We start from the raw sequence: 25,566 nt of genomic DNA, 5'->3' as shown, positions 1-25,566 counted from the left end.
TAAAATTTTAAATTACCAATTTACTGACAATTCACTCAACCTTTGGAAAAATATTGAATTAAAAGTTAAAACTCCCAAATAAAATAATCCCCAATTAAAAGTGCAACAAGAGGGTACAGTATGTTATGTTAATTAGCAGCCACCTTATAATTTTTATAGCACAAGCTTTGGCTGTTTGGCATGAACTATTTTGATAGAGGTGTAAAGAGATGAGGAGGCCCAGGTCCTGAAAGTAATTTGTAGGATCAGTATCCACCTTTTCATTCAAGAATATAGGATGATTTGGACAATACCTGAAGGTTTTATTTTCTCTCCCTATTACTTTTCTTCATTTATGCAGTTGATAATTTTTTTTCGGTCATATAATTGAAGACAAAAGATCAATACAATCTCCATTATTGTTCAAACGAAAACTTGATATAAAGCGGCTACAGAAATACATTCAAGCCTCTAGCATTGTTCACCATGAGGATCACTTATTAGTACCAGAATTACTATCTTCACCCTTTTCAACGCTTTGATACTTATACAAAGAAGCGCAAACCAAGTAGTAACCAAAGTTGATCACTCACACCACAACTAACAACCAATACATATTATCTAGCCTCCCATTATTTATATTATTTGGTAACCATCCAGTGACCCTTTGGACAACATCAATCAAAGCGGTGCTCATAAAAAAAGAAACCCCGACAATTATTGCAATCATCGAAGCAGGACTGGCTCAACAACTTTGGAGGTCTTAGGCGAAAATTTTAAGTGAGGCATTTTTATTTATTTATTTATTTATTTATTTAAATATTAATCAAATCATATATATTGAATTTTTTTATTATTTAAAATCTATTTTTCTTGCTTTTTGAGATGCAAAATTACTAATTAAGTTTTTGTAATTTTTCTAAAGTTGTGACCACTTTAAAGTCTAAACCTACACAAATAAAAATTAATTTATTACATGGTTCAATAAATTAGTGTCCCTATAATACAAATGAGTTGATATAATACACATCAAATTATTAATTGGTATAATAATTTATAATAATTGATAAAGTGATAAAACATGTTGTCTGTGTGCTGCGCTTGTGCAGTGCAGATGTGAGATGTCCAGCCTCCTGTACTCCTATGGCTAAGTGTAAAAGAAAAAGACGTGTCCTATCATAGCAGAAAAGGGTCCAATTAAGAGAGGGGCAGAAAATGGTCGTATCATAGCAGAATTTTGTATCAATATTTTTCCAACCTATCCTATGACTAAAAAAGTGTCCCATCAATCAATTGTGCAGTGAAATAAACTAAAAATATATATAATTTAAGTTAAATAAATAGTAGACTCATCATCTTCATTTTTGGAAAGATAGAAAGGGGAAGAAAATTACCTTTGGTACGCTTCCCCTTTTCAATTTTAAATTTGTTGTGAATTGAAGGGAATCAACAAAGAAAATTTTCAAGCTAGACTGAATTTATGGAAAAAGATCAAGAATCAAGATGAAAATGAAGAAAAGAAAGGTAAGAATATAGATGGAGAGGCAGAGAGATAGAGAGATGAGAGATTTTTCTTTTGTTTTTGAAATTTATAATCTATATTTTAGCATATTTCAAGACAATTACATTGTATTATTAATGAATTTTTCTGGTATTAATTTTGATTTTAGCATATTTCAAGAATGAGTTAATAAAGTTGTCTCTTAAAATTTAATTTTGTTAGTTGAAGTTTAACTATTTTTGTCTTTTCCCTTTTTAATCTTCTGCATTTTAGGATACAATAGGGCCTTTTTAATGCATTTTATTGACCAATAAAAGTGCTTAAATTTTTTTTTAATTAAAATATATAGATAAACATATTATATATAATTTTATTTTTTACAAGTGGGGGCCTTCTTTTATTTGAGGGCTGATAGTTTTTAGACCCCTTAAACAATTGATTTAACCTAGGTAATTAGCCAAGTTGTTACTTAGTCCAATTAAACAAGTCTAGGTTATCACAATATCAAAGATCAAATCATGCAAAGCAGCAGAAAATAAATAATACAAGATATGATCACCTAGGAAACCAAACCGGTAAAAACCTGAGGAGGATTTGACCTAGCTATCCTCAAGGTAAACTTGAATCCACTATCTTGAAAGAATTGAAGTTCATACAATAAGACTTACAAGCCTCCATGCTCGACTTCTTATTGCTACCAACCAGTAGAACTTATTAACACGACCACGTGCAAACTCCGAATCCACAGACTCCTTCTTTTTTGGATTCACCACCAGATACAAGCACACCCGCTTATGTTTTCTTTAAGCTTCAATGGTAGTAACTGAATTGATCATCAAGGCGTAGATAAATATTCTCCTTGAAAACCCTAAGTTTGTGTAAAGGAAAGCTCCTCTAGATCTCACAAGAGATTTACACAAACCGCAATTATGAGCAACACTAAAACGTGGCTAGGGTTTGCCTTTTATACTTAGGACAAATAAGAAACCCTAAAAACGTTTTAAAACACTTAGGGCTGAGTTGGAAAAATCTGCAGAAAATCATTCTGCCCGAGCTTCGATTGATCGAGCCTGTCATTCGATCGATCGAGCCAGGCCGAAAGGCACAATGCTTTCCTGCTTTAACTCGATTCCAACTTTACATAAAAGAACAACTTTGAGTTAGACTAAAACACTTCTAAACATATTGTTTTGATCATGGTTTGCCAACAATACAAATTAGAGTTCTAAATACATAAAATCCTAAGACTTTAGAACTTAACAAGGGCCTTAGGCGATTACATCAATTACATCACCTATTGAGCCGGCCTTGCATCGTAGTTGCTATGCTTTTTAGTGTGGTAGGAAATTCTTTATAATATAATGCAACTTGTCTTTGGAAATGAAATGCTTTTCCAATGCCAAGCACAACTAGTTGTGGAATTAGCCACAAGGCTAGCATGGGCACTATGGACCCCAGCTGGCCTTGGAGATGGTGGGCTTGAGTTGTTTTGAGCCACTTTAATTCCACTGGTGCTGAAATTGTCATACTTAGAATGTTTAGCACGTGGCCTAATCCTATTTCTTGGAGGGGTGTACGAGACTTATGAGTCAACTTTTGCCACATTGGACATAAGAATCGATCAATAATGGTAATGAAAATGGCTGTGGTGATTAGACGTACCACTAGGATAGATCCAGCAGGAATTTCGAAATGAGGTCCAAGGTGGCAGTCCATGGTTAATGTAGTGACCCAAAAAAGGGGTCTTGCATTCCATGGAATCCCACATCGCCTAGGGAAGCACATGTGAATGTGTTTATAAGGAATGACCTCCCTTTAATGTGAAGAGGCTTTTTCCCCAACGCAACCTGGGGAAGAACAAAACCATGAGGGGTATGGGCCCCAAAGTGGACAATATCTACATTGGTGGGGTGGGGTCGTTGCAAATCTATAACGACCCCACCCCACCTATGTAGATATTGTCCGCTTTAGGGTCTCATACCCCTCACGGTTTTGTTCTTCCCCAGGTTGCGTTGGGGAAAATGCCTATACACATCAAATCCAACGTCTCCTTATGTTTTAAGTGCAGCACTATCAGTGGCAGCTCTAGGAATTTTGTTCAGGTGTTCATAAATTACACAATCTTATTTCTTTTTAGCCTTTAGGTAATTAGGTTTGATTCAATATTATTAATTCCATTCTATTCCGGACGTAATGGCCAAAAAATATCGTGCCGGTAAACAAACCGGAACAGTAATCCACTCTATTCCACTTCGGAAAAAATTTCGGGTCATTCTGCTCTATTTCTGGTGTTTCGGTAAATACCGGCCAAAATTCAAGATTCGGTCGGCATGAAGTTTGTGCTTAAAAAAAAAAAATTATTCTTAAACCAAAACAAATTTGCATTCTGTAAACCAAAAAACCTCAAAAGGAAAAAAAATGAACAAAGGTACCTGTACGACTAAAAAAAAAATCGTATCGAGAAATTTGAGACTCAAAACTTGAGAAGAGGCACTACCGCACTAGTACTAGTAGAAGACACAAAAATTATGAACAAGGAGGAAGACAAAACATAGATGTAAAAGTGTAGATGAAGATGTGATAAAATTTAAAAGTATGAAGTGTAGAAATCGAGGAGACAGAAGACGTGTGTGGTTAAGAATAAACAAGAAAAAATAATTAAAAATGAGAAGTAATATATGTTTAGTGAGGAAAAATAATACTGTAATAAAAAATAATAAAATGTTGAAAATTGTGTTGTATTGAGTTTTTCCTTTTTGCTTGAAAGACCCCAATATATTGTTAAGTTGCTCAAATTATGGACCAAAAATTAACTTTATTGGTATAATAAAAATTCAGGGTGGTCCCAATTTTTTTTAAAAGTAAATAAATATAAAATTTTAAATTATTATATATAATTTTTTAAGGTGGCGCCGCCACTGAGCACGATTGAGGAACCTACATTGAGAGTGTGTTTGAGTAGTGAAGTTAGTCAAATAAAGTTTTGGCTTAGAAAATGTCTGTCATACTATTATTATGTCAAATCAATTATGAAACTTGAGAATTCAAATGATCTCCGTATGCTTACAATTGTATGTTTCAAACTATTAATGGTCATCATCTATTTCAAGATATTAATGATTATCGTAAAAAAAAAAAAAAAAAAGGAGAGAGAGAGAGAGAGAGAGAGAGAGAGAGAGAGATCATTAAAAACAGAACACTAAATGGACAAAGTGTTCAATACTAAGAACACTAATTTTCATTCAAAATTCCCATGTTGCAATAATTATGTCTTATGTATTCAATAGATGCATCTTCCATTTCATTGTATATGAATTCTATAATCATGTGAGATTCACAAACTATTAGAAATGGATATATATTAGATGCATGAAACACATTCTCCTAAGATGGCACGTGTCAAGTATTTGTGGTAGTTTTATGTAATATTGATAATCGTAAAGTGACCAAGTTTACAAATGTTAATAACTCTATTTCAATTAATCCCAGAAAACAAAGAAAGACTCAACTTCCTACCTAAAACTCTTTTTAGGTGTTGCAGTTGCAGCTATTTCTGAGATTCCGTCATGTCTGTAGTAGTAATCTTCGATTTTGGATGAGTGGGGCACCTTCCATTTCTGAATTGTGGCAACAATGACATGAACTATACTTGTGAATGGGCTCTCTTTTGGCTTATCATGAAGGTAGAAACGGTTTCCCAATAAGAGAAAGGTCAAGCCAATGAAGTTACCAATCGCACATAGGCCAAATCCCAATTTCCAACTTACGTTACCCTGAATGTAGATAATGGCCATGGTGCTTACCACAGAGGCAATATAGAAAGTGAAGAAAAACCATTTAAAGAAAATCCCTTGATCCATGGGATTATTAAATTGATTTGCTCCCATAGTTGCTATGGTAAATCGTGTACCTCCGAATCCAATACATGCCAGGGCTAAACTTGTGTATAGGATCGCATATTGGAGTTTTGAGGGTGGTGTGCACAAGCTTGATCCATTATCACATGGTTGAGGTCTCAAATGATCAAGTGTTGCAGTCAAGGTTAAGAGAATTATGCCCTACAAAGGAAAATGGTTTGGATGTTACAGATGTAGGTTCCTTTGGACATAGGTTTTTTTTGCTTAAACTTATTTGTTTATTTGTTGAAAATGGATTAAAAATATTTTATTTATATTTATATAAAATGAGCAATTAAAAAGCTTATTATAAATAAATTAGGTAAAAATCTAAAAGAAAATTTTATTGCCAAAGAAAACACTCCAAGTTACAAATTGAGTAGTTAATTACTAGCAAAGTAAAGAGTATTACCAGCAAGAGATACAGGCAGAAATTGCAGCAACAGAGAAAAAAACCTAAGAAAGAGTCCGCAACAATTGCTCCAATGACCGGAAGCAAATTGGTGCAACCATTCGTTATGTTTGAAATCTGAGCAACATTTATGTTTTTCACATTGAACACCTGAATTAGATATACGATCAGGTTTGATATCCATCCCCCGTCGGCTCGCCTCCAAGTGTGAAGCCTGCCGCCACCCTTGCTTGATATATATATATATATAGAAATAAGAAACATATTGATCCAACAATTTCTGTGTTTTAGAGAGAGAGAGAGAGACCTATGGTGAAGGGGAAGGTGATCCAACCACCGCATTTGGTACCGGAGCTCGATAATTGGGTTTCTCTATCATCCATATTGCTGATTATCTTTTGGTTCCAAGTGATGGTCGATTTATGCTACTTGTGAATTGTTAACGTGTATAGTGTTGTGGGCTTTAGGCCCAACTAGATTACTTGTATAACACACATTCTTGCACTACACTCTTACTTGTATTGTACTCATATACCTCCTATATGAAGGCATTCATGTATATTCTTATATTTGAGAAATACAATACATTTATTCAGTATTTCTAACATGATATTAGAGCCATAGCTCTAATTTTCTTGTGTCTTGCAGTCTTGTTTAGTCGGTATTTTCCGCTGCCTTAACTTCTATGATCAATAAATCCTTTCAGTGCCCTCTCTCGACTGCTTCACCGCCGTCAGAGGTCCTCAGGGTCGAATCTCCACCGCCAAAAGCACCTCCTCCGCCGCTAAAACAACTGCCATCATCGGATTTGTCACCTTTGACCTCTGATTAGGACATAAGACATATCACCGTGTAGATTTTTAATCGCTCTACACATCACCGCCACAAACATCCACATCTGACCATCCACGCGCCGCCACGAGCTGGTCAACATTTCGGCAAATAATTCCACGCGCTTCACACGCCACCAGGGTAGCTCTAATCTTGTTGCCGCCGATGCCATCAGAATTGTCCTTCTCCAATCTGTATCATCGGAAAAGAATCGGCTTCATTGGATAGTCCACACGCCCTCACACGCTGCCCTAAGCTGCAGCGAAGTTGATCCACGTGCCTCATGCGCCCCACGCGTTGCTGGGTTACCTGTTAATGTCATTACTGCCACGTCAGCCCTAGGTGACATCATCTGCGGATGTCATCCATTGACTTCTCTCTTTTGACGGTTGACTTTGACCAGGTTTAACCGTTCACTTTTGGCCAGAGTTAACTTTTTGCAGTCCGGGTGCTCCTTATCTAGTTTTTTGTGTAGATTTCATTTTTGCAGTCCATTTTCGTATATCTTGCTTCTTAATGAAGAATAAGGACAGGTCTTCTTCTTGTTACGATAATCGTCACTGACAATCCAGCAAATGTTTTTGCAATTTTTGCAAATGTTTTGGCCACAATATTGAGACTTGCTATTATCGCAACAAATCAGTTATTTCAATTTCTGCTGCTACTGTTGCTAATACTGAGAGTGTCGAACCAATGGCTCCTGTCTCTACACAGTCTAAGTCTTCAGAACGCACTTTCACCATGTCCACAGATGACCTTAAAAATATCATTGCCAATGTCATTCGTATGATTAGTAATGCATCTTATTCCTCTTCTTTCTTAGCTTTATCTGGTATGTCTCCTTCCTCCTAGCTTATGGATTCTGCTTGTTGCAATCACATGACACCTCACTCGTCCTTATTTTCTGAACTTAAACCTACACCACACCCTCTTAGTATTCGCACAGCAAATGGTTCCACAATGTCTAGTCATAATATAGGTTCTGTTTCGACCTCTAACCTCTCAGTTCCTGGGGTCTTTAATGTTCCTGACCTTTCTTACAATTTATTTTCTATGGGACAATTAGTTGAGTTAGGTTATCGCATTATATTTGATTATTCTGGGTGTATTATGCAGGATTCGAGGATGGGACAAGAGCTTGGGACCGGTCCTAGAGTTGGGCTTATGTTTCCCGTGGACTACTATAGTTTCTTCAATTCCTTCCCTTGCACTTTGGCATGCTCGACTTGGTCACCCATCTTCCTCTCAGGTACAACAATTGGCTTCTAGAGGTTTGTTAGGTTCAGTGTCTACAGAAAATTTTGATTGTGTTTCATGTCAGTTAGGAAAACAACTAGCTTTGCCTTTCAATACTAGTGAATCAATATCCATTAATATCTTTGATCTTATTCATTCTAATATTTGGGGGCCTTCCTCTGTCTCTAGTATTGGTGGGTCTCGATATTTTGTTATCTTTGTTGATGATTACTCTCGCTATAGCTGGATTTTTAATATGAAACATCGTTTTGAATTGTTGTAAGTATATTCTAATTTTGCAAAAATGGTTGAAACTTAGTTTTCCAAACGCATCAAAATTTTTTGATCTGATAATGCTCTTGAATACACTCAATATGCCTTCCAAGCTGTTTTGCATTCCTATGGCACTGTTCATCAACTAACTTGTCCAGGTACCTCTTAGCAAAATGGTAGAGCCGAACGAAAACTTCGTCATATTCTTGACATTGTTCATGCTTTTCTTCTCTCTACCAAAGTTCCTACTCCTTTTTGGGGTGAATTTGCTCTTCATGCTGTTCATACTATTAATCGCATTCCAAGTCCTGTTATCCAAAATCAAACTCCATATGAGCACCTTTTTGGGTCACCTCCAAACTATCACCACCTTCGCTCCTTTGGATCTGCTTGTTTCGTTTTTCTTCAGCCACATAAGCATAACAAACTTGAGCCTTGGTCAAGGTTTTGTTGTTTTCTTGGCTATGGAAAAACTCAAAAGGGGTATCGATGTTATGATTCTGTCTCTCATCGTCTTCGTATCTCCCGCAATGCTGTCTTTTGGGAACATCGCCTCTTTGTCGAGCTCTCTCACTTCCGTGCCTCCCTATCTTCCTCCTCTGTCTTAGATCTATTTCCAGATGAGGCACATGATCCTCTTGTAGTTGCTCCTGATTCTCCTATAGACTTCTCTGTTCAACCACCAAATATCATTGATCCCTTTCCTAGTTCACCATTTAATGAACAGGTGGAAGATGAACAGGTCGAAGACGAGCTACCTAACCCCAACCCTGAGCTTGGGTCCCATGCTTCTACTTCGCCTAAAGATCTTGCACAAGACATTCCACCTCATCACTCAACTCGGGTAAGATCCATTCCTGCATATTTACTTCACTATCATTGTTACACTGCCCTTGCTACACTATACGAGCCTCACACCTATCATGAGGCTTCCATTGACCCTTTATGGCAGATTGCAATGAAAGAGGAACTTGATGCATTATTTAAAAACCATACTTGGGATTTGGTGACACTCCCCCTTAGGAAATCTGTGGTTGGTTATAAGTGGATCTATAAGATTAAGACTCGATCTAATGGGTCCATTGAGCGCTACAAAACTCGTCTTGTTGTAAAAGGTTTTACACAAGAGTGGGATTGATTATGAAGAGATCTTTGCTCCGGTTGCTCGTATCTCATCTGTTCATGCCCTCTTAGCTGTTGCTACTGCTAGTAAATGAGACATTTTTCAGATGGATGTCAAAAATGCATTCCTTAATGGGGATTTAAGTGAAGAAGTTTATATGTAACCTCCTCTTGATCTCTCTGTTGACTCCAACAAGGTTTGTCACCTTCGATGTGCATTTTGTGGCCTTAAACAAGCTCCACAAGCTTGGTTTGCCAAATTCAGCTTTACCATCTCTCGCTTGGGTTATATGGCCAGTTATTATGATTCTGCCTTATTTCTTCGTCGCACTGACAAAGGCACTATTTTACTTGTCCTGTATGTGGATGATATGATCATAACTGGTGATGACCTCAGTGGCATTCAAGAACTCAAGGATTTTCTCAGTCAGCAGTTTGAGATGAAAGATCTTGGACATCTCAGCTACTTCTTGGGTCTTTAAATCATTTATTCTATAGATGGACTTTATATTACTTAAGCCAAGTATGCCTCTGAACTCTTGTCTCGAGCTGGACTCACTGATAGCAAGACTGTTGACACTCTAGTTGAACTTAATGCGCATTTGACTCACTCAGGAGGGAAACCATTTTCTAATCCCTCTTTTTACAGATGCTTGGTTGATAGCCTAGTTTATCTCACTGTCACTCGTTCAGACATTTCCTATGTTGTTCACCAGGTGAGCCAGTATTTGTCTACTCCACGATCGACTCACTATGCTGCTGTTCTACGCATTCTTCGATACCTAAAAGGCACTCTCTTCCATGGTCTTTTCTACTTTGCTCAGTCTCCTCTTATTCTCCGTGCATTTTTTGATGCTGATTGGGCAGGAGATCCCACTGATCGCAGGTTCACCACTGGTTATTGCTTTCTTCTTGGTTCTTCTCTGATTTCTTGGCGAAATAAGAAACAAACTCATGTGACCCACTCCAGTACTGAAGCAGAATATCGTGCCCTTGCTGATACCACATCTGAGTTCCTTTGGCTACGATAGCTTCTCAAAGACTTAGGTGTGTCTACATCCTCTGCTACTCTTTATTGTGACAATCAAAGTGCCATTCATATTACTCACAATGATGTCTTTCATGAATGAACTAAACACATCGAGATCGATTATCATTTTATCCGTTATCATCTTGTCCATGGTACTCTCAAGTTGATCTCAATCTCCTTTAAAAATCAACTTGCAGATATTTTCACCAAGTCACATCTTAAAAGGCGCCTTCGTACTTTGGTTGATAACCTCAAATTGGTCTCACATCCATCTTGAGTTTGAGGGGGCTGTTAATGTGTATAGTGTTGTGGGCTTTAGGCCCAACTAGATTACTTGTATAGCATACATTTTTATACTACACTCTTACTTATACTGCACTCATATGTCTCATATACAAAGGCACTCATGTATTTTCTTTTATTTGAGAAATACAATTCACTTATTCAATATTTCTAACATGAATGTTATATGCTAATTAACAAAACCGTGTGAATAATTTCTAGATTCCTCTAGGACTAACTTTCCGTGGATTTTTTAGACTTTGAAAGTCTAGAGTGATTATCAGTGTCTTGGAATTTAGTATTCCGGTGTACCTACTAACCATATATTCTTGCCACTCAACTTCAAATGAATTGAAAGGCACTTATAGTTAATCGGTGCAAATGAAGCACGCTTACCCTTAATAGAATTTGATTTGGCCACAATATTGTTAACTATACTCTCTCACCCAAAAAAGAAACAAACTATAATTACTCAGTTTATCGAATATTAACAAAATGAGAGTGTAACCAATAATTACAACTTACTCTGCTAGTGCTATTTATATCTAGAACAGAGCATAACCGCCTAATCTAGCAAAAACAGAATTTTAACTTGACCAATTATATACATACACGTGGAGAAAGTTTGTTACAAGATAAAATAAAAATATCGCGTGCAATTTATGTGCTTCAAAAAGAACCAAACGACAACGTTTTGTCATCAACACGTGCATCACTTAAATTCTTTTAAGCTTGACGACGTCGTGTCATGTAGCTATGGATCCTTATCATACAACGACATCGTTTTTGTATCATTTTTCTTCTTTCCTTCTGAACTACAAGCCCGATATCTGCACTGTTCATGTCAAGTTTCAACAAAATTCAAACGCAGAGACAGAGAGATGCCAAGTATCCTCCAAGGTTTTACAATTGAACCATCCAATCCAAGATCTCCTTTTATTTTAAGTGCGGCATGATTGAAGAACCTGCATCAATTGATTGTGTTTGTGTAGCTTTTGTTAATTGAATTACATTTTGGCATATAAAATGTCTATCATGCTATTATTGAGCACGTTTAGTTGGCCATTTGAGCTGGGCAAATGCATATTTTTAGAACAAATTAAAATGTGAAAAAGCAAATCTTTGGCGGGACTTTTTTAAGAAGTTGGGTTTTAAAAATCAAGCAAAACTAGTTTTAAAATGGAAAGAAATACCTATTTTTCTTGAACACTATTTTTAGACAATGAAACACAATTTCTGTTTTCTCAACACATTTTATTGAATGCAGATTTTTGCAACAACCTATCCAAATGGGTTCATTGCATCAAATGAATTATGTAACTGTCAATTCAAATGATCTTCCTAAGTTTCGGATTTCAAATTTCAAAATATTAATTGTCGTCTTATTAAAAAATAAGACAGAACGTTCATTAAAAAATAAAACACTAAATGGACATAGTTATGGCCCATTTAATGTTCTAATTCTAAGAACAAGAAATTTGGTTCAAAATTCTCATGATGCAACAATTATATATTTTATGTATTCAATATATGCATTTTCTATTTTATCAGTGATACTCGATTTATGGAACTTGTTAATGATATATGCCCACAAAACCACATGAATAATTTTCAGACTCCTATAGTACTTAACCTTCACTCCTCAAAGAAAATCAATTAAGAAAATCCAGGCATGGCTTAGTGTGATTTTCTAAAACTAGGAAAATTGATTATCAGTATCTTGTAATTTACAATTAGCTTAATTGGTAAAGTCTCTAATGATTGAATAAGAGATTTGGAGGTTCAATTTCTGTTTATACCAAAAATCGATTGGTATTTTGATCTGATAATAAAAAATTATTATCAGAAACACACTACAGTTTATCCGAGCAAGTGAAGCACGCTTGCCGTAACCGAATTTGATGAGGACACGGTATTGTTAAATGAATATATCTTATAATTATGAATATATTGTATAATTATGAAGGGGGTAGAATGATAATTTAATATGGCATAGTCACCAAATCCAAAAACGGTGAGACAGAGAGATACTTTGTAGTTTGCAGTCAAGGACTCAAGGTAATATATATAAATATATATATATATATATATTTTTTTTTTTGAGAAGCTGTCATGGTATTATTGATTGTAACTTATCCATTCATCAAAGAAAGCAATTGAACAGATTTTTTTTAAATTTTTTTTTTTTTTGAGAATCAGTGTAGTGCCTTTTATTTAAAGAAGAACCAGCAAACATCAGAATAGTCAATTGGATCCAATTGACGTTGATTAAATTCATTGGACCTTCTCTAAGTAGCCATCTTATATAGCACAAGCTTTTACATTATCCCATAAAATAAGTTTTTAAATGTGTTTTTTCATTTTTTTTTTATTAGAGGGGTAAGTAGATGAATAGTGCTGAAAGTAATTTGCTGGTTTAAAATCCTCCGTTCAATCAAGAATTCATTTGTTTAGATAATGGGATGGTTTGGACAATACTTAGGAGTTTTGTTTTCTAATTACTTTTGGGTCGGGTTAATGTATGCCCTTAGGGCATACATTAACAATCTATTTTAGAAAAAATTTTATCGAAAATTGATAGCTTTTTCGATTCCGATAAAAAATTTCCTAAAATGGTTTACTAACATATGCCTTAAGGGCATACGTTAATGAAACCCATTACTTTTTTCATTTATTAAGTTGCAAAAATTTTTCCCGAAGAAAAAAATAAGTAGAATGCAAACATCAATACAGTCTTTTTTATTATAATAAAACTGGACATACAACTATCATAAAACGAGAATAATGATAGAAATATAACATTTTTCACAATTGTTGACACAATCTGTTATAATTGAAACAACATCACTTCCATCTTGGTTCATCATTGATCTCACTTTTATTATGCATCTATCCAAATAGTCAATGTCAACAATTGTGAAAAATACTATACCCTAGGCCTATTATTATAGAAATACATGTGAGCTTTTATCATTGTTCACTATGAGAATCACTTATTAGTGCCAGAATTGCTCTCTTCTCCCTTTTCAACATTTTGATACTTGTATAAGGAAGCACACCAAGTAATAACCAAAGTTGAGCACTCCCCCCACAACTAACAACCAATACATGTTATCTAGCCTCCCATTATTTATATTATTTGGTAACCATCCAGTGATCCTTTGGACAAGATCAATCAAAACTGTGTTCATATAAAAAGAAATCCCCACAATCATTGCAATCATCGCAGTTGTTTCTTGATAATATAATGCAACTTGTCCTGGGAAATGAAATGCTTCTCCAATGCCAACCAAAACTAGTTGTAGAATTAGCCACAAGGCCAACATGGGCACTATGGCCCCAGGCTGGCCTTGGAGATGGTGGGCTCGGGCTACTTTGAGCCGCTTCTATTCCACTAGTGCTGAAGAAGTCATACTTAGAATGTTTAGCACATGGCCTAGTCAGGGGCGGAGCCAAAAATTTTTGTTTGGGGGGCCAAGTTGCAACACTAATATATTTATCAAGACAACCTCATACACACATAAACACACATGCTTTTTTTATTATATACACACACTTTTTTTATTTGATAAGTTATATATATACACACATCCAACAAAAAAAGAGCTTAATATTTTTAATCAAAATTATGTTTGATGGCTATCTTTCATAAAATTAATAAAATACATTTTCACAATTTTCATAGTGAAATTCTTAAAAAGTTTCATTTTCTATAAAAATTATCAAATTTTATACTAATGTAAGTAAAATTATTCAATTGAACTAATGTTATTTTCAAAAACAAGAATGATCCAAAACTTGGAGGAACAAATTAGGCTCCAAATATATTTGAAACTATTTTGCTTTGACCCATTATGTGGCAACTAAAGAGACATTTCATGTGTAGTTTTAGTGACAATAATTTTATAATGAGTCAATGACTTGTTAATCGCCACATAACAGGTTGAAAAAGATAAATTCAAACATGTTTGGTGTAAAACTTTTTCAAATATTTAACAGATATAAAAGTACATTTTACAATAAAAAATAGAATTGCAAAAAATAAAGTTGTCTCTATAACTATTAGACCAATTATTTTTTTTTAAAGCATCATTGGACTAATTCAAATACTTAGGGGGGCAACTCTTAATTTTGTAAACTAAATTTTGAAAACATTAAAATAATTTTATATATATTTAAAAAAATTTCAAAATTTTGGGGGGGCCATGGCCCCCCCACCCTTCAACATGGCTCCGCCCATGGGCCTAGTCCTATATGTTGGAGGGATGTGGGAGATCTATGAGTTAGCTTTTGCCACAGTGGAGATAAAAATCGATCAATAATTGTAAGAAAAATGGCCGTGGAGATTAGGCTTATGACTAGTATAGACCCAACAGGAATTTGGAAATGAGGCCCAAGGTGTCGGTCCATTGTTAAAGCTTGGATTACTGTCAAACTGGCTTGGACTCCGATTGGGGTACCTGAAAATATACTTGATGACCATAATGGGAAAATACTAAAAAGGGTTTTGAGATCTTCTACTTGTTGTACTGTGCATATTTTCCAAGGTTTTGCTATTAAACCATCCGATCCAATATCTCCATCTGTTTTAAGTGCGGCACGATTAAGGAACCTGCATCAAGAGTGTGTTTAAGTAGTTTTGTTAGTTGAATAAAGTTTTGGCTTATAAAATGTCTGTCAGATTATCATTATCTGAAATTAATTATCAAACGTGAGAATTCAATGATCTCCATATGCTTACAAATTTATATTTCAAAATACTAGTGGTCATCATAAGAAGAAGGAAAAAAAAAAAAAAAGTTCATTAATATGGTGTTCAATACTAAGAATACTAAATTTCATTCAAAATTCTCATGTTGCAATAATTATATGTCTTATGCATTCAATTCAATAGATGCATCTTCCATTCCACAGTATATGAACTCTATAATCATGTGAGATCCACGAACTATTAGAAATGGATGTATACATATATGCATAAGATACTTTCCCCTTATTCTAATGTCAAGTATTAGAGGTAGTTATATGTAATATCAATGATTGTAAAGTGATCAAGTTTTCAAATAACAATAAGTAAATTTCAATTCATCCCAAAAAATAAGGAACGAATCAACTTCCTACCTGTAGCTCTTTTTGGGTGTTGCAGTTGCAGTTATTTCTGTGATTCCATCATGTCCGTAGTAGTAATCTTCGATTTTGGATGAGTGCTGCACCTTGCACCTTCCATTTTTGAATACTGGCAACAATAACACGAACTATAGCTGTGAATGGGCTCACTTGTGGCTTATCATGAAAGTAGAAACGGTTTCCCAATAAGAGAAAGGCCAAGCTAATGAAGTTAATAATCGCACATAGGCCAAATCCCCATTTCCATCTTACGTTACCTTGAATGTAGACAATGGCCATGCCGCTTACCACAGCGGCAATATAGAAAGTGAAGAAAAACCAGTTTTAAAAAATTCCTTGATCCTCAGGATTATTAAATTGATTTGCTCCCATAGTTGCTATGGTAAACCGTGTACCTCCAGATCCAATACATGCTAGGGCTAAACTTACGTATAGGATTGCATATTGGACTTTTGAAGGTGGTTTGCATAAGCTTGATCCATTATCACATGGCTGAGGTCTCAAAGAATCTAGTGCTGAAGTCAAGGTTAAGAGAATTATATCCTGCATAGGTAAATGGCCTAGATGTTAAGATGCAGGTTCCTTTGGATGTAGTTTATTTTTTAATTTTTTTTAATATTTGAAAATTGATTAAAAATAATTTATTTATATATAGATAAAATTGATTAACTACTCAAATTTACAAATTGAGTAGTTAATCGTAAATGGAAAAGGAAAGTAAAGGCTTTTACAACAACTACTCCAATCCTATCACATGGCTGAGTTCTCAAAGAATAGTGCTGAAGTCAAGGTTAAGAGAATTATACCGTGCAAAGGTAAATGGTTTAGATGTTAAGGATGTAGGTTCCTTTGGACGTAGTTTTTTTTTTTTGTTTGAAAATTGATTAAAAATAATTTATTTACATATAGACGAAATTGATTAACTACTCAAATTGTAAATTTGAGTAGTTAATTGTAAATGGAAAGGAAAGTAAAGGCTTTTACAACAACCACTCCAATCCTATCACGTGGCTGGGGTCTCAAAGAATCTAGTGCTGAAGTCAAGGTTAAGAGAATTATATCCTGCAAAGGTAAATGGTTTAGATGTTAAGGATGCAGGTTCCTTTGGACGTAGTTTTTTTTTTTTTTTTTTTTTTGAAAACTCATTAAAAATAATTTATTTATATATAGATAAAATTGATTAACTACTGAAAGTTAAAAATTGAGTAGTTAATCGTAAATGGAGAGGAAAGTAAAGGCTTTTACAATAACCACTCCAATCCTATCACATAGCTGAGGTCTCAAAGAATCTAGTACTGAAGTCAAGGTTAACCGAATTATACCTTGCAAAGGTAATTGGTTTAGATGTTAAGGATGCAGGTTCCTTTGGACGTAAGTGTTTTTTTCATAATAAATTATTGAAAATTGATCAAAAATAATTTATTTATATATATAAAATTGATTAACTACTCAAATTAAATCAAAGAACAAAATATGTTTTTTCAATTGATTCATCATTTCCAACCATTTTCTTTTAACACGGTCTTTGTCAGACTGAGCAAAATTATCTTGGAAATATTTTCTCTTGGTTTTGTTTGAAGCAAGCATAAACTCATTGTACAAAGAATCCCAATTAATTTCAAAATCATCATTTAAAACAGTCAAAACTCTTAATTGATTTTGGTAAACAGGAGGAGTTTCAATAGGAGAATCAAAATCAGATGGAGTAATAGAAACAGTATCTTCCTCATCATCATTAGCAGTTTTACTAAATGGAGTGGAAGTTTCAGGTTTAGTTGAATAGTAAACAGAGCTAAATTGGGATTTATCACTTGAAATACCTTTTAGCTTTAAATCAGAGGATGTTTCCAAATTCTTTTTCAAAAACTCATTGATCTCGTGATCTCTTTTTGAAATACTTTCAGATCCAGCAAAGGAATGTCTTCCTTCGTTGATCCTCAAAGGTGGATTGTTTTGAAAACTTATTTTAACAGTACCATCAAGATATTGTTGAATATGGGTGAGATCAAGTTCATCAAAAATGGGTTTAGCAGGAGGGGTTTCTTGTTCTAACAACCAATCCTTAGGAAGTTTAGCATCTTGCCATTGAATCATTTTCGGAACTTGGATTTTAGCATCAGGAGTTGAACATTTAATTAACATGGTTTTACCTGAAGGTTCTCTAGGCATTATAGCATAAGGATTCATTTGAGGAAGCAATTAATATATCACCATTGGAGTATGTCACCTCCGCCGGGACATCTCCTTGAAGGGATGTTGATCCACTGGGTTTTACATCAGAAGATGCGCCTTCATGCATTTTAAAAGGTCGTCCCGCTGGGAACCTTTTGCTTTGGGAATAGTCCTGTGCAGGAGCTTTTCCCTTGTTTTTCCTTTCCATGATAATCCACTTACTAGTGGTATAAATATGAATATTAATATTATCCCACTTATTAGTGGTATTTATCCACGCATCATTATCCGATTCCTACAAAGAATCATTAATATTGTTAGGATAATGGATAGTTTTTAACATTTTGGTGTTATGAAAATTACCTTTAAAATCATCAGAATTCATTATCAGTTCTTGAATAAGGTCATTCATGGGAGAGTCTTTTTATAAGACAGATTATCAATATCAATTTCAAACTTTGAAACAAATTTGAATTTTATTTTCTGTCCAAATGGATCAGTAGTAATTCCATCTTCAACAAGAAATGGATACAAAGAGTTAAATTTGAGTAGTTAATCATAAATGGAAAGGAAAGTAAAGGCGCTTTTATATCAACGTACTCACGCGCGTGCTTAGAGGCTTTTCTATTATTTTAGGAAATAATTAATAATTTGCATCTATTATAAATTACAATTACTATATTTTCTAATCACAAAAATAGCTAGGGGTGTGATGAGTGTTTTGGGGTTTATGCCCTAGAATCCAATTTATTGGCATGTCATAAATAATTAAATTATTTAATTATATGAGACTATTTATTAATGAACTAATGAGACATTATCTTAGTCCATGAGATGCATAGTATGTGATTTAGTCACAGAAAATAGAAATCACAAGTTCTTTGTAAACTCAGAATTTTAGTTCGTAGTCGGTTATGAAATTGGACGTTTTATCTACGAAAATTATAACATATCAACTAAGATGATTTGTCATGATTATGGAAGTGAAGACTTTTAGTTGATATATTGATATATTTTAAGAGTTAAGATATATTGAACTGAACCGCTGTGAGATTTATTATTGTCCTAACGACTGTCAAATGAATAATAAATCTCACATTTTCTATTTATATCAACTCTAAATCCTGAGAGAATAATTAACTTGATCATAAGGTGTAGGTTGTTTTGATATATCAGGAGTGAGATCTATAAGTCACGATCAAAACCTCAGTATGTTGGGCAGCCGTATTTAATGTTGATGAAACATATATTCTCCAGATGAAATTCATAATCTCTTAACGGAGATATAAAATATTCTCTTGAGATAAGTTTAATGAGTTTGGTTATTCAAAGTGTTAGGCCCAACCAATTTAATAAGGAGTTACTAAAGTATATATTTATGAAATTGGATTTCATAAATATATAATGAATAACATAAAAAATTAAACCGGGTACTCAAGAATTAAGATGTCGTAATCTTCAAAGTGACAGTCTATATTCATGACTTTGTATTACTACAAATATTTTAATGAAATAGTTGCATGTATAATAAAGTCTTGGGATATAATTTATTAATAAGGCCTAGAGTGCAGTTATATTCTTATAGTAGTATTAAATATAATTAATGGTAACTTTGAATTTATCAAGAGTTGACAGAAAAGCCCAAGACCCATTGGAGCTAGAGTCTTATTAATTTGTTCCTTTTGGTTCCATCTCAAGTCACAAACTAAAACCCAATTGAGTAGGCCTAAAAGGCTAACCCAATTAGATAATCAGTTTTTATTTAATAAGAGTTATTAAATAAGATAACTACTAAAGGTAGTTAGAATGTACATATGATTAAAAGAAAAGAAAACAGTTTTTCTCTACAAGGAGAAAAAAAATGATTTTTCTTTGAGAATCAATGTACAAAAGGTTTGATTGAGAGACTACACTTCTTGGGCACTATGTGGAATTGAGATGAAGATTAAAGGTATTCTCAAGTCTTGGTTTTGAATTTCACTGCATCAAGGCCTGCATTCTATTCTTTGTTTTAGAATTCAAGATTACATGTTATCTTTCATGAATGAAGTATATCCTTTTTTATTGCTTCCGTTGTGTGTTTTGTATGAAATACAAAGCCATATTTTCTAACAAAGTGGTATGCGTTTATACCAAATATTAAATTATTAACCTTTCTCCACATCAAAATTTTTTTTAAGGGGCTTCTCTTGTTTGGACCAGATTTTTTTCCCAAAATACCCTCAACACTCTTAAGTTTAAGTAGAAACAAAACTAAAGAATAGTCCGGTAAAAATACATGTCTAACTTGCACTAAAACATTGCATACAAAATAGTATTTCATACCCAAAAACTACTTTGAATAACTCCACTCTTCACGTCTTTTGCAACTTCAGAAACAACGTTGTGAAACTACAGAACTTTTGGGAAACTGTTACTACCGTTACTTTTGGGAAACTACAGAACTTGCAAACTGTTACTACCTCACCCATTCAATTTCTCTTCCTTATCCATTGGTTATAATATTTTGATTATTTTCCCTCCTCATCCTAGGTATGAAATACTCATACACAATTCTCATCTACTACTGCAATTAATTTTTTTCAATGCCTTTTATAAACTTTTTCCACTTTATTGCGTTATAGGTTATGTGCCTTTGTCACGTTTAAAGGTTTTTTTTTTTTTTTTTGCTAAACTGTTTGTCACGTTTAAAGTTATAATTTATTCTTTGTGTTGCTTTTATTCTTCTTATAAAATAATTAATAAGATCTTTTATTATCATCTCTTTTTGGATGTGCAGAGACATAGATAGAAGTGTGCATAAAGTGTTGTTTACGATGGGTGAAATAAAGGTTCATTAAACAAACACCTCGAGTTGAGGAAGTCCAGTAGGATTGCGAAGGAACAGATGAATGGTTGGAGAAAGTCGAATGGTGAGGTTGAGATCCTTCTTTACCGAGACAATGTTTGTTTAAGAAGTACTTCCTTCACTCATGTAGTGGAAGAGATTCTAGAGAATGAATCAAATTTTTTTTTTTTTAAATAATCTTGGATTTTGACAAGTTGATAATTTATATTTTGCATAAATGGATTTTGACAGGTTGATAGTTGTTGGAGGTTGTTTTTGCACGTAACCACGTGTTTTCTGCTAGAGGTGTGACTTTGCTAGACCTGGATTTGTTTTGGGGGAGTCCAATCTGGAACTCGACATTGGGCCACATAGACCAATGGCTTCCCAATACATTTTTAAGCTTACAAAATAGATAAAGCCCAAAGTCCATATCCAGCTATGGTATGTAGTCCATATCCAGCTATGGTATGTAGTTCATGTCTAATATAATAAGGTATGTCCAGTAATGGTCTATGTCCAAATAAGGTATGTTCAACAATGTTTTATATCCAAATAATATATGTTAATCGGTGGTATATGTCCAAATAACATATGTCAAGCAGTGGTTTATGTCCAAATAATATATGGGCAACAGTGGTAGATCAATTTATTAATATGCATGTTCATTAATGAAGTATTAGTGAGACCATGTTTTATTAAATAGTGAGATGATATTAAAGTAACTTGCATCCAGCAGTGCAATAGTAATGAGTTAATGTATACTTAATAATGTAATCTTGAGGATAGAGAGATTTTGACTTATCTTGCATATTTCTGACTCTAGTTGTACAACATCACTTTGTTTTTTATATGATTTGTGGCTCCAGTTGTATAACGTTAGTGAGCTAATAACATTCCAATGACAGAATAATATGAGTACAACAGTGCAATGATAATAAATCAAAACATACTCAATAGTATAATCTTGGAGATAAAAATATAATGACTTATCTTCATAGTTTGTAACTCCAACCATATAATAGCAGTGGACTTATAACATTTTAGCAGCATGATAAAATGAGTCCAACGGTACAATATGATATTATGAGTCATTTCATGGTGACTTCATGATTAAAGGGGGAAAATGGGTACAACTGGAGGAAGAGAGAACATGTCTAGCCGTGTGCAGAGATTGGTTAAGTTTATCCTCTTTATCATGCACTTAATTGATTTTCCTCATACAGTACTCTTTTAGTTTTTAGTTAAATATAAGTGTTATTGCCTCCATAAGAAGAACTTTTAGTATTAGAAATTTATGTCATTTATGAGAATGACTCTAATATGAAATCATTGTGCCTTCTAAGAGAAGGACTTTTAGTCTTTAATGTTTATATGGCTTCCATGACAAAGGGCTTTTGTAATATGTATGTTCTTGGAAAAGTGTTTGGTATCTTTTAAGATGTATGGAGATGGTAAGAAATATATAAGTTTTGTGAGATATGGTGTTTGTAAGATAGATTAGAAATATATGTGAGAAGTATGTGTGGATAGTTTGTGACGAATGTGTTTGTAAAATATATGGAAGTATGAGATAGATAATATGAAGGTTAAATATAATAAATACATGAGCTTATAGTTGCTGCTAGAGTTGTTTTTTGTGTTATGACATTAGTTATGTTGCTTTCTAAGAAGAGAGGTATTGTAAGAGAAATAGAGAAAGAGATGGAAATGTGTTTATGGGCAGCAAAATGATGATATTTCAGAATAATCGAGTGTGGGAAAGATGGGTAATGGATAATGGTGTGGTGTAATAGGCATGTTGTAATGGAGTTATCTAAGAAGAGATATTTTTGTAAGAGAGATGGAGAAGTATTGAAATGCTTAGAAATATAGGCAGCAAAGTGAATAAAGTTTTAGAATAAAGGGGTGAGAGAGGAATGGATAGTGGTTGTGTTAGTGAGTAGCTTGGTCCTCTTTATATAGAGCTAAGTATGTAACTAGATTAGAATTAGTTGAAGAGAAATTTAGCAAATAAGGAAAAGTCTTTGACAAAGTAAGTGGTTTCATTAATGAGTTTTTGTTTTTTAGCCAAAAGAAGAAAGTTTGAGACTTTAATGCTACTGGAGCTGTTGTTACAGCTATCAATCACAATTGTCAGCTCTACAGCAGTAGTTGCTGGATGATGTCATTTGAATGACATCTTCTACTAGAGGAAAATATTTGGCATTAAATTCATGGTTTGGTTGAAAATGGTAAGATAACCTTTATGAGACCTTTCTATTTCTGATACTGCAACTGGAGGCTAAGAATCTTAGCTCAAAATGGTAGGATTTCTTTTATGGGATCCTTACTTCTTTTGGTATAGCAAGTAGTTGCTGGGATTGACCATTAATGGACAAGTGATGTCATTTTAGGACATGTGTCAACTTCCTAAGTTGTTGTTGGAGCTACTGCAACTTGTACTGGAGCTACTGTAGCTTGTGTTGGAGCTATTGCAGCTTCTACTAGAGCTGTTGTAGCTTCTGCTGGAGCGCTTGCAGCTTCTGTTGGAGCGCTTGCAGCTTCTGCTGTAGCTGTTGCAGCTTCTACTGGAACTATTGAAGCTTTTGCTGGAGCTGTTGCTAGTATTTTTGGCTAAGTTTCCTATTTTGGAAAGTTATATGTTTAGTCTATGGTTTTATTACAATATAATTTTGGTAAGCAATAAACTAGTTGGTTGATATTTGATGAAGTTTTAAAAATGTAATTATGGTTCTTTGTGTTTTGACCAAATCTTGGAGAGATAGGAAAGCATTTAATGCTAGATATGAGATATTAATATAGATTTAGCCATGTACTTGAGATTAATTTAAATGAAAATAATAATATAATTAATATGAAATTATATAATTACATTTTTAAACTTATATTATATGATGGACATTAATTTTTATGTAAAGAGCATGGAGAGTTTTATCATTTTAAGTGTTATGTGATATGAGAAGCTTACCAAATGTTACCTATTGCACACTGACTCGTTAGAGTTTAGGGAATTGGGGAAGACATGCCAAGCAACATGTTTTCTTTTATCAACTTTGAACCACTGGAGCTTTACTGAACATATTTCTTGGCCCTCCAAACCACAACTTCCAAAATTCCCTCGATGAGACTCATGAACTTGGATCATGAGCCAAAAATGAGATTATGTGCTATGAGCTTGAGCCATGGGATTTGACGCCTTTTTGTGTAAATATGAGCTCTTTTTGAGCTTTAAAAGAGATTTTTCTAAAATCCATGATAACGTTGATGTGGTGCAAGTTGCCAATGAAATAAAGGCATGTAGTGTGAAAATTTATCCTCAACAATAGTTTAATTCAATTGGAGCAAAAATGAGTTTGTATTGTCACTCTTTAAAGATAGTTTATATTTTGCGTAAATGAATTTTGACAAGTTGATAGTTTGTGTTTTGCGTAAATAGATTTTGACAAATTGATAGTTTAATTCAGTTGGAGCAAAAATGAGTTTCCATTGTCACTCTTCATAGAACTTATTTGATCGAAAATGGAAAAAAAAAATACAAAAAAATGATTGTCATGAAAAAACAGATTTCCAAAAATATAACCATTCTCGAAGAAAAAAGAAAAAAAAAATCCATTAAGAAAAGCCGAGTTTAAAAAAATACGACCGTTATAATAAGATGATTATTTAAAAATGACGGTTGGAAACAAATAATAAAGAAATATTAAAAAATAATATTTAATTAAAGTAATAAAATAATAGAATTTGGGATATTAAGTGTGTTGTAAAGTGGTATGCTATAATAGATGAGAACAAAACTTAGGTACAGTATCTTGAGTGTTGTTTTTTAGCTTCACCTCTTAAAATTCAATCATGTGGCCACTTAATTAAAAAGTACACTTTCATTCTATGAAAAAAAATCAATATTACAGAATTTTAAGAGGAGAACCTAAAGAACAATGCCTAAGTACTATACCTAAGTCTTATCCAATAAATAAAGTAACTTTTGAGATAATAAAAAGAGGAGAATCTAAAGAACAATGCCTAAATACTATACCTAAATTTTATCCAATAAATAAAATAACTTTTGAGATAATAAAATGAGATTTTTTTAGAAACCATGCAATGCCTTTACTGTGGTTTTTTAAAACTAGGAAAATTGATTATCAGTATCTTGCAATCTAAAGTACCAGTCTAGGAAAATTGAGTACCTGGTATTGTTAAATATAAATATGTTGGAAAACTATGAAGGGGGAGAATGATAATTTAATAAGGGCATAGTCACCAAATCCAAAAACGGCGAGACAGAGAGTTGCTATTTTTGACTTTGCAGTTTGCAGTCAAGGACTCAAGGTACTATTTTTTTTTTTTTTTTGTTTGAGAAGCAGTCAAAGTATTATTGATTGTAACGTATCCATTCATCAAAGATGGCAGTTGAACAGTTAGTAAAGTTACTTTGACGTTTATGGTGCAAACATCAGATAAGTCAACAGGATCCAATTGACGTTGATTAAATTCATTGGACCTTCTCTTAGTAACCATCTTATATAGCACAAGCTTTTACATTATCCCATAAAATAAAATAAGCTTTTAAATGTGCTTTTTTTTTTTTTTTTTTGGGAAGGGTAAGGTAAGTAGATGAATAGTGCTGGTTTAGATTCCTCCGTTCAATCAAGAATTATTTTGTTTAGATAATGGGATGATTTGGACAATACTTAGGGGTTTTGTTTTCTTATTACTTTTTTTCATTTATTTAGTAGCATAATTTTTTTCCGTAAAAAAAATAAAAAATACAAACTTTAATACAGTCTCTTTTACAATAAAAATTGACATACAGCTGTCATAAAATGAAAATAATAATAGAAATATAACATTTTTCACAATTGTTGACGCAATCTG

At 33.6% G+C, this 25,566-nt stretch overlaps 2 pseudogenes; both read right to left on the bottom strand.

Moving 5' to 3' along the window:
* Positions 1-472: 472 nt before the first annotated feature.
* Positions 473-6,212, bottom strand: LOC126704546 (protein NRT1/ PTR FAMILY 2.3-like; annotated as a pseudogene).
* A 319-nt stretch (positions 6,213-6,531) lies between these two features.
* LOC126704434 (protein NRT1/ PTR FAMILY 2.6-like) lies at positions 6,532-16,238 on the bottom strand (annotated as a pseudogene).
* Between the last annotated feature and the right edge of the window lie 9,328 nt (positions 16,239-25,566).

This window comes from Quercus robur, chromosome 1 (genome assembly GCF_932294415.1).
Source record: "Quercus robur chromosome 1, dhQueRobu3.1, whole genome shotgun sequence".
Taxonomy (NCBI): domain Eukaryota; kingdom Viridiplantae; phylum Streptophyta; class Magnoliopsida; order Fagales; family Fagaceae; genus Quercus; species Quercus robur.
This window is presented reverse-complemented; position numbering and strand designations above follow the sequence as displayed.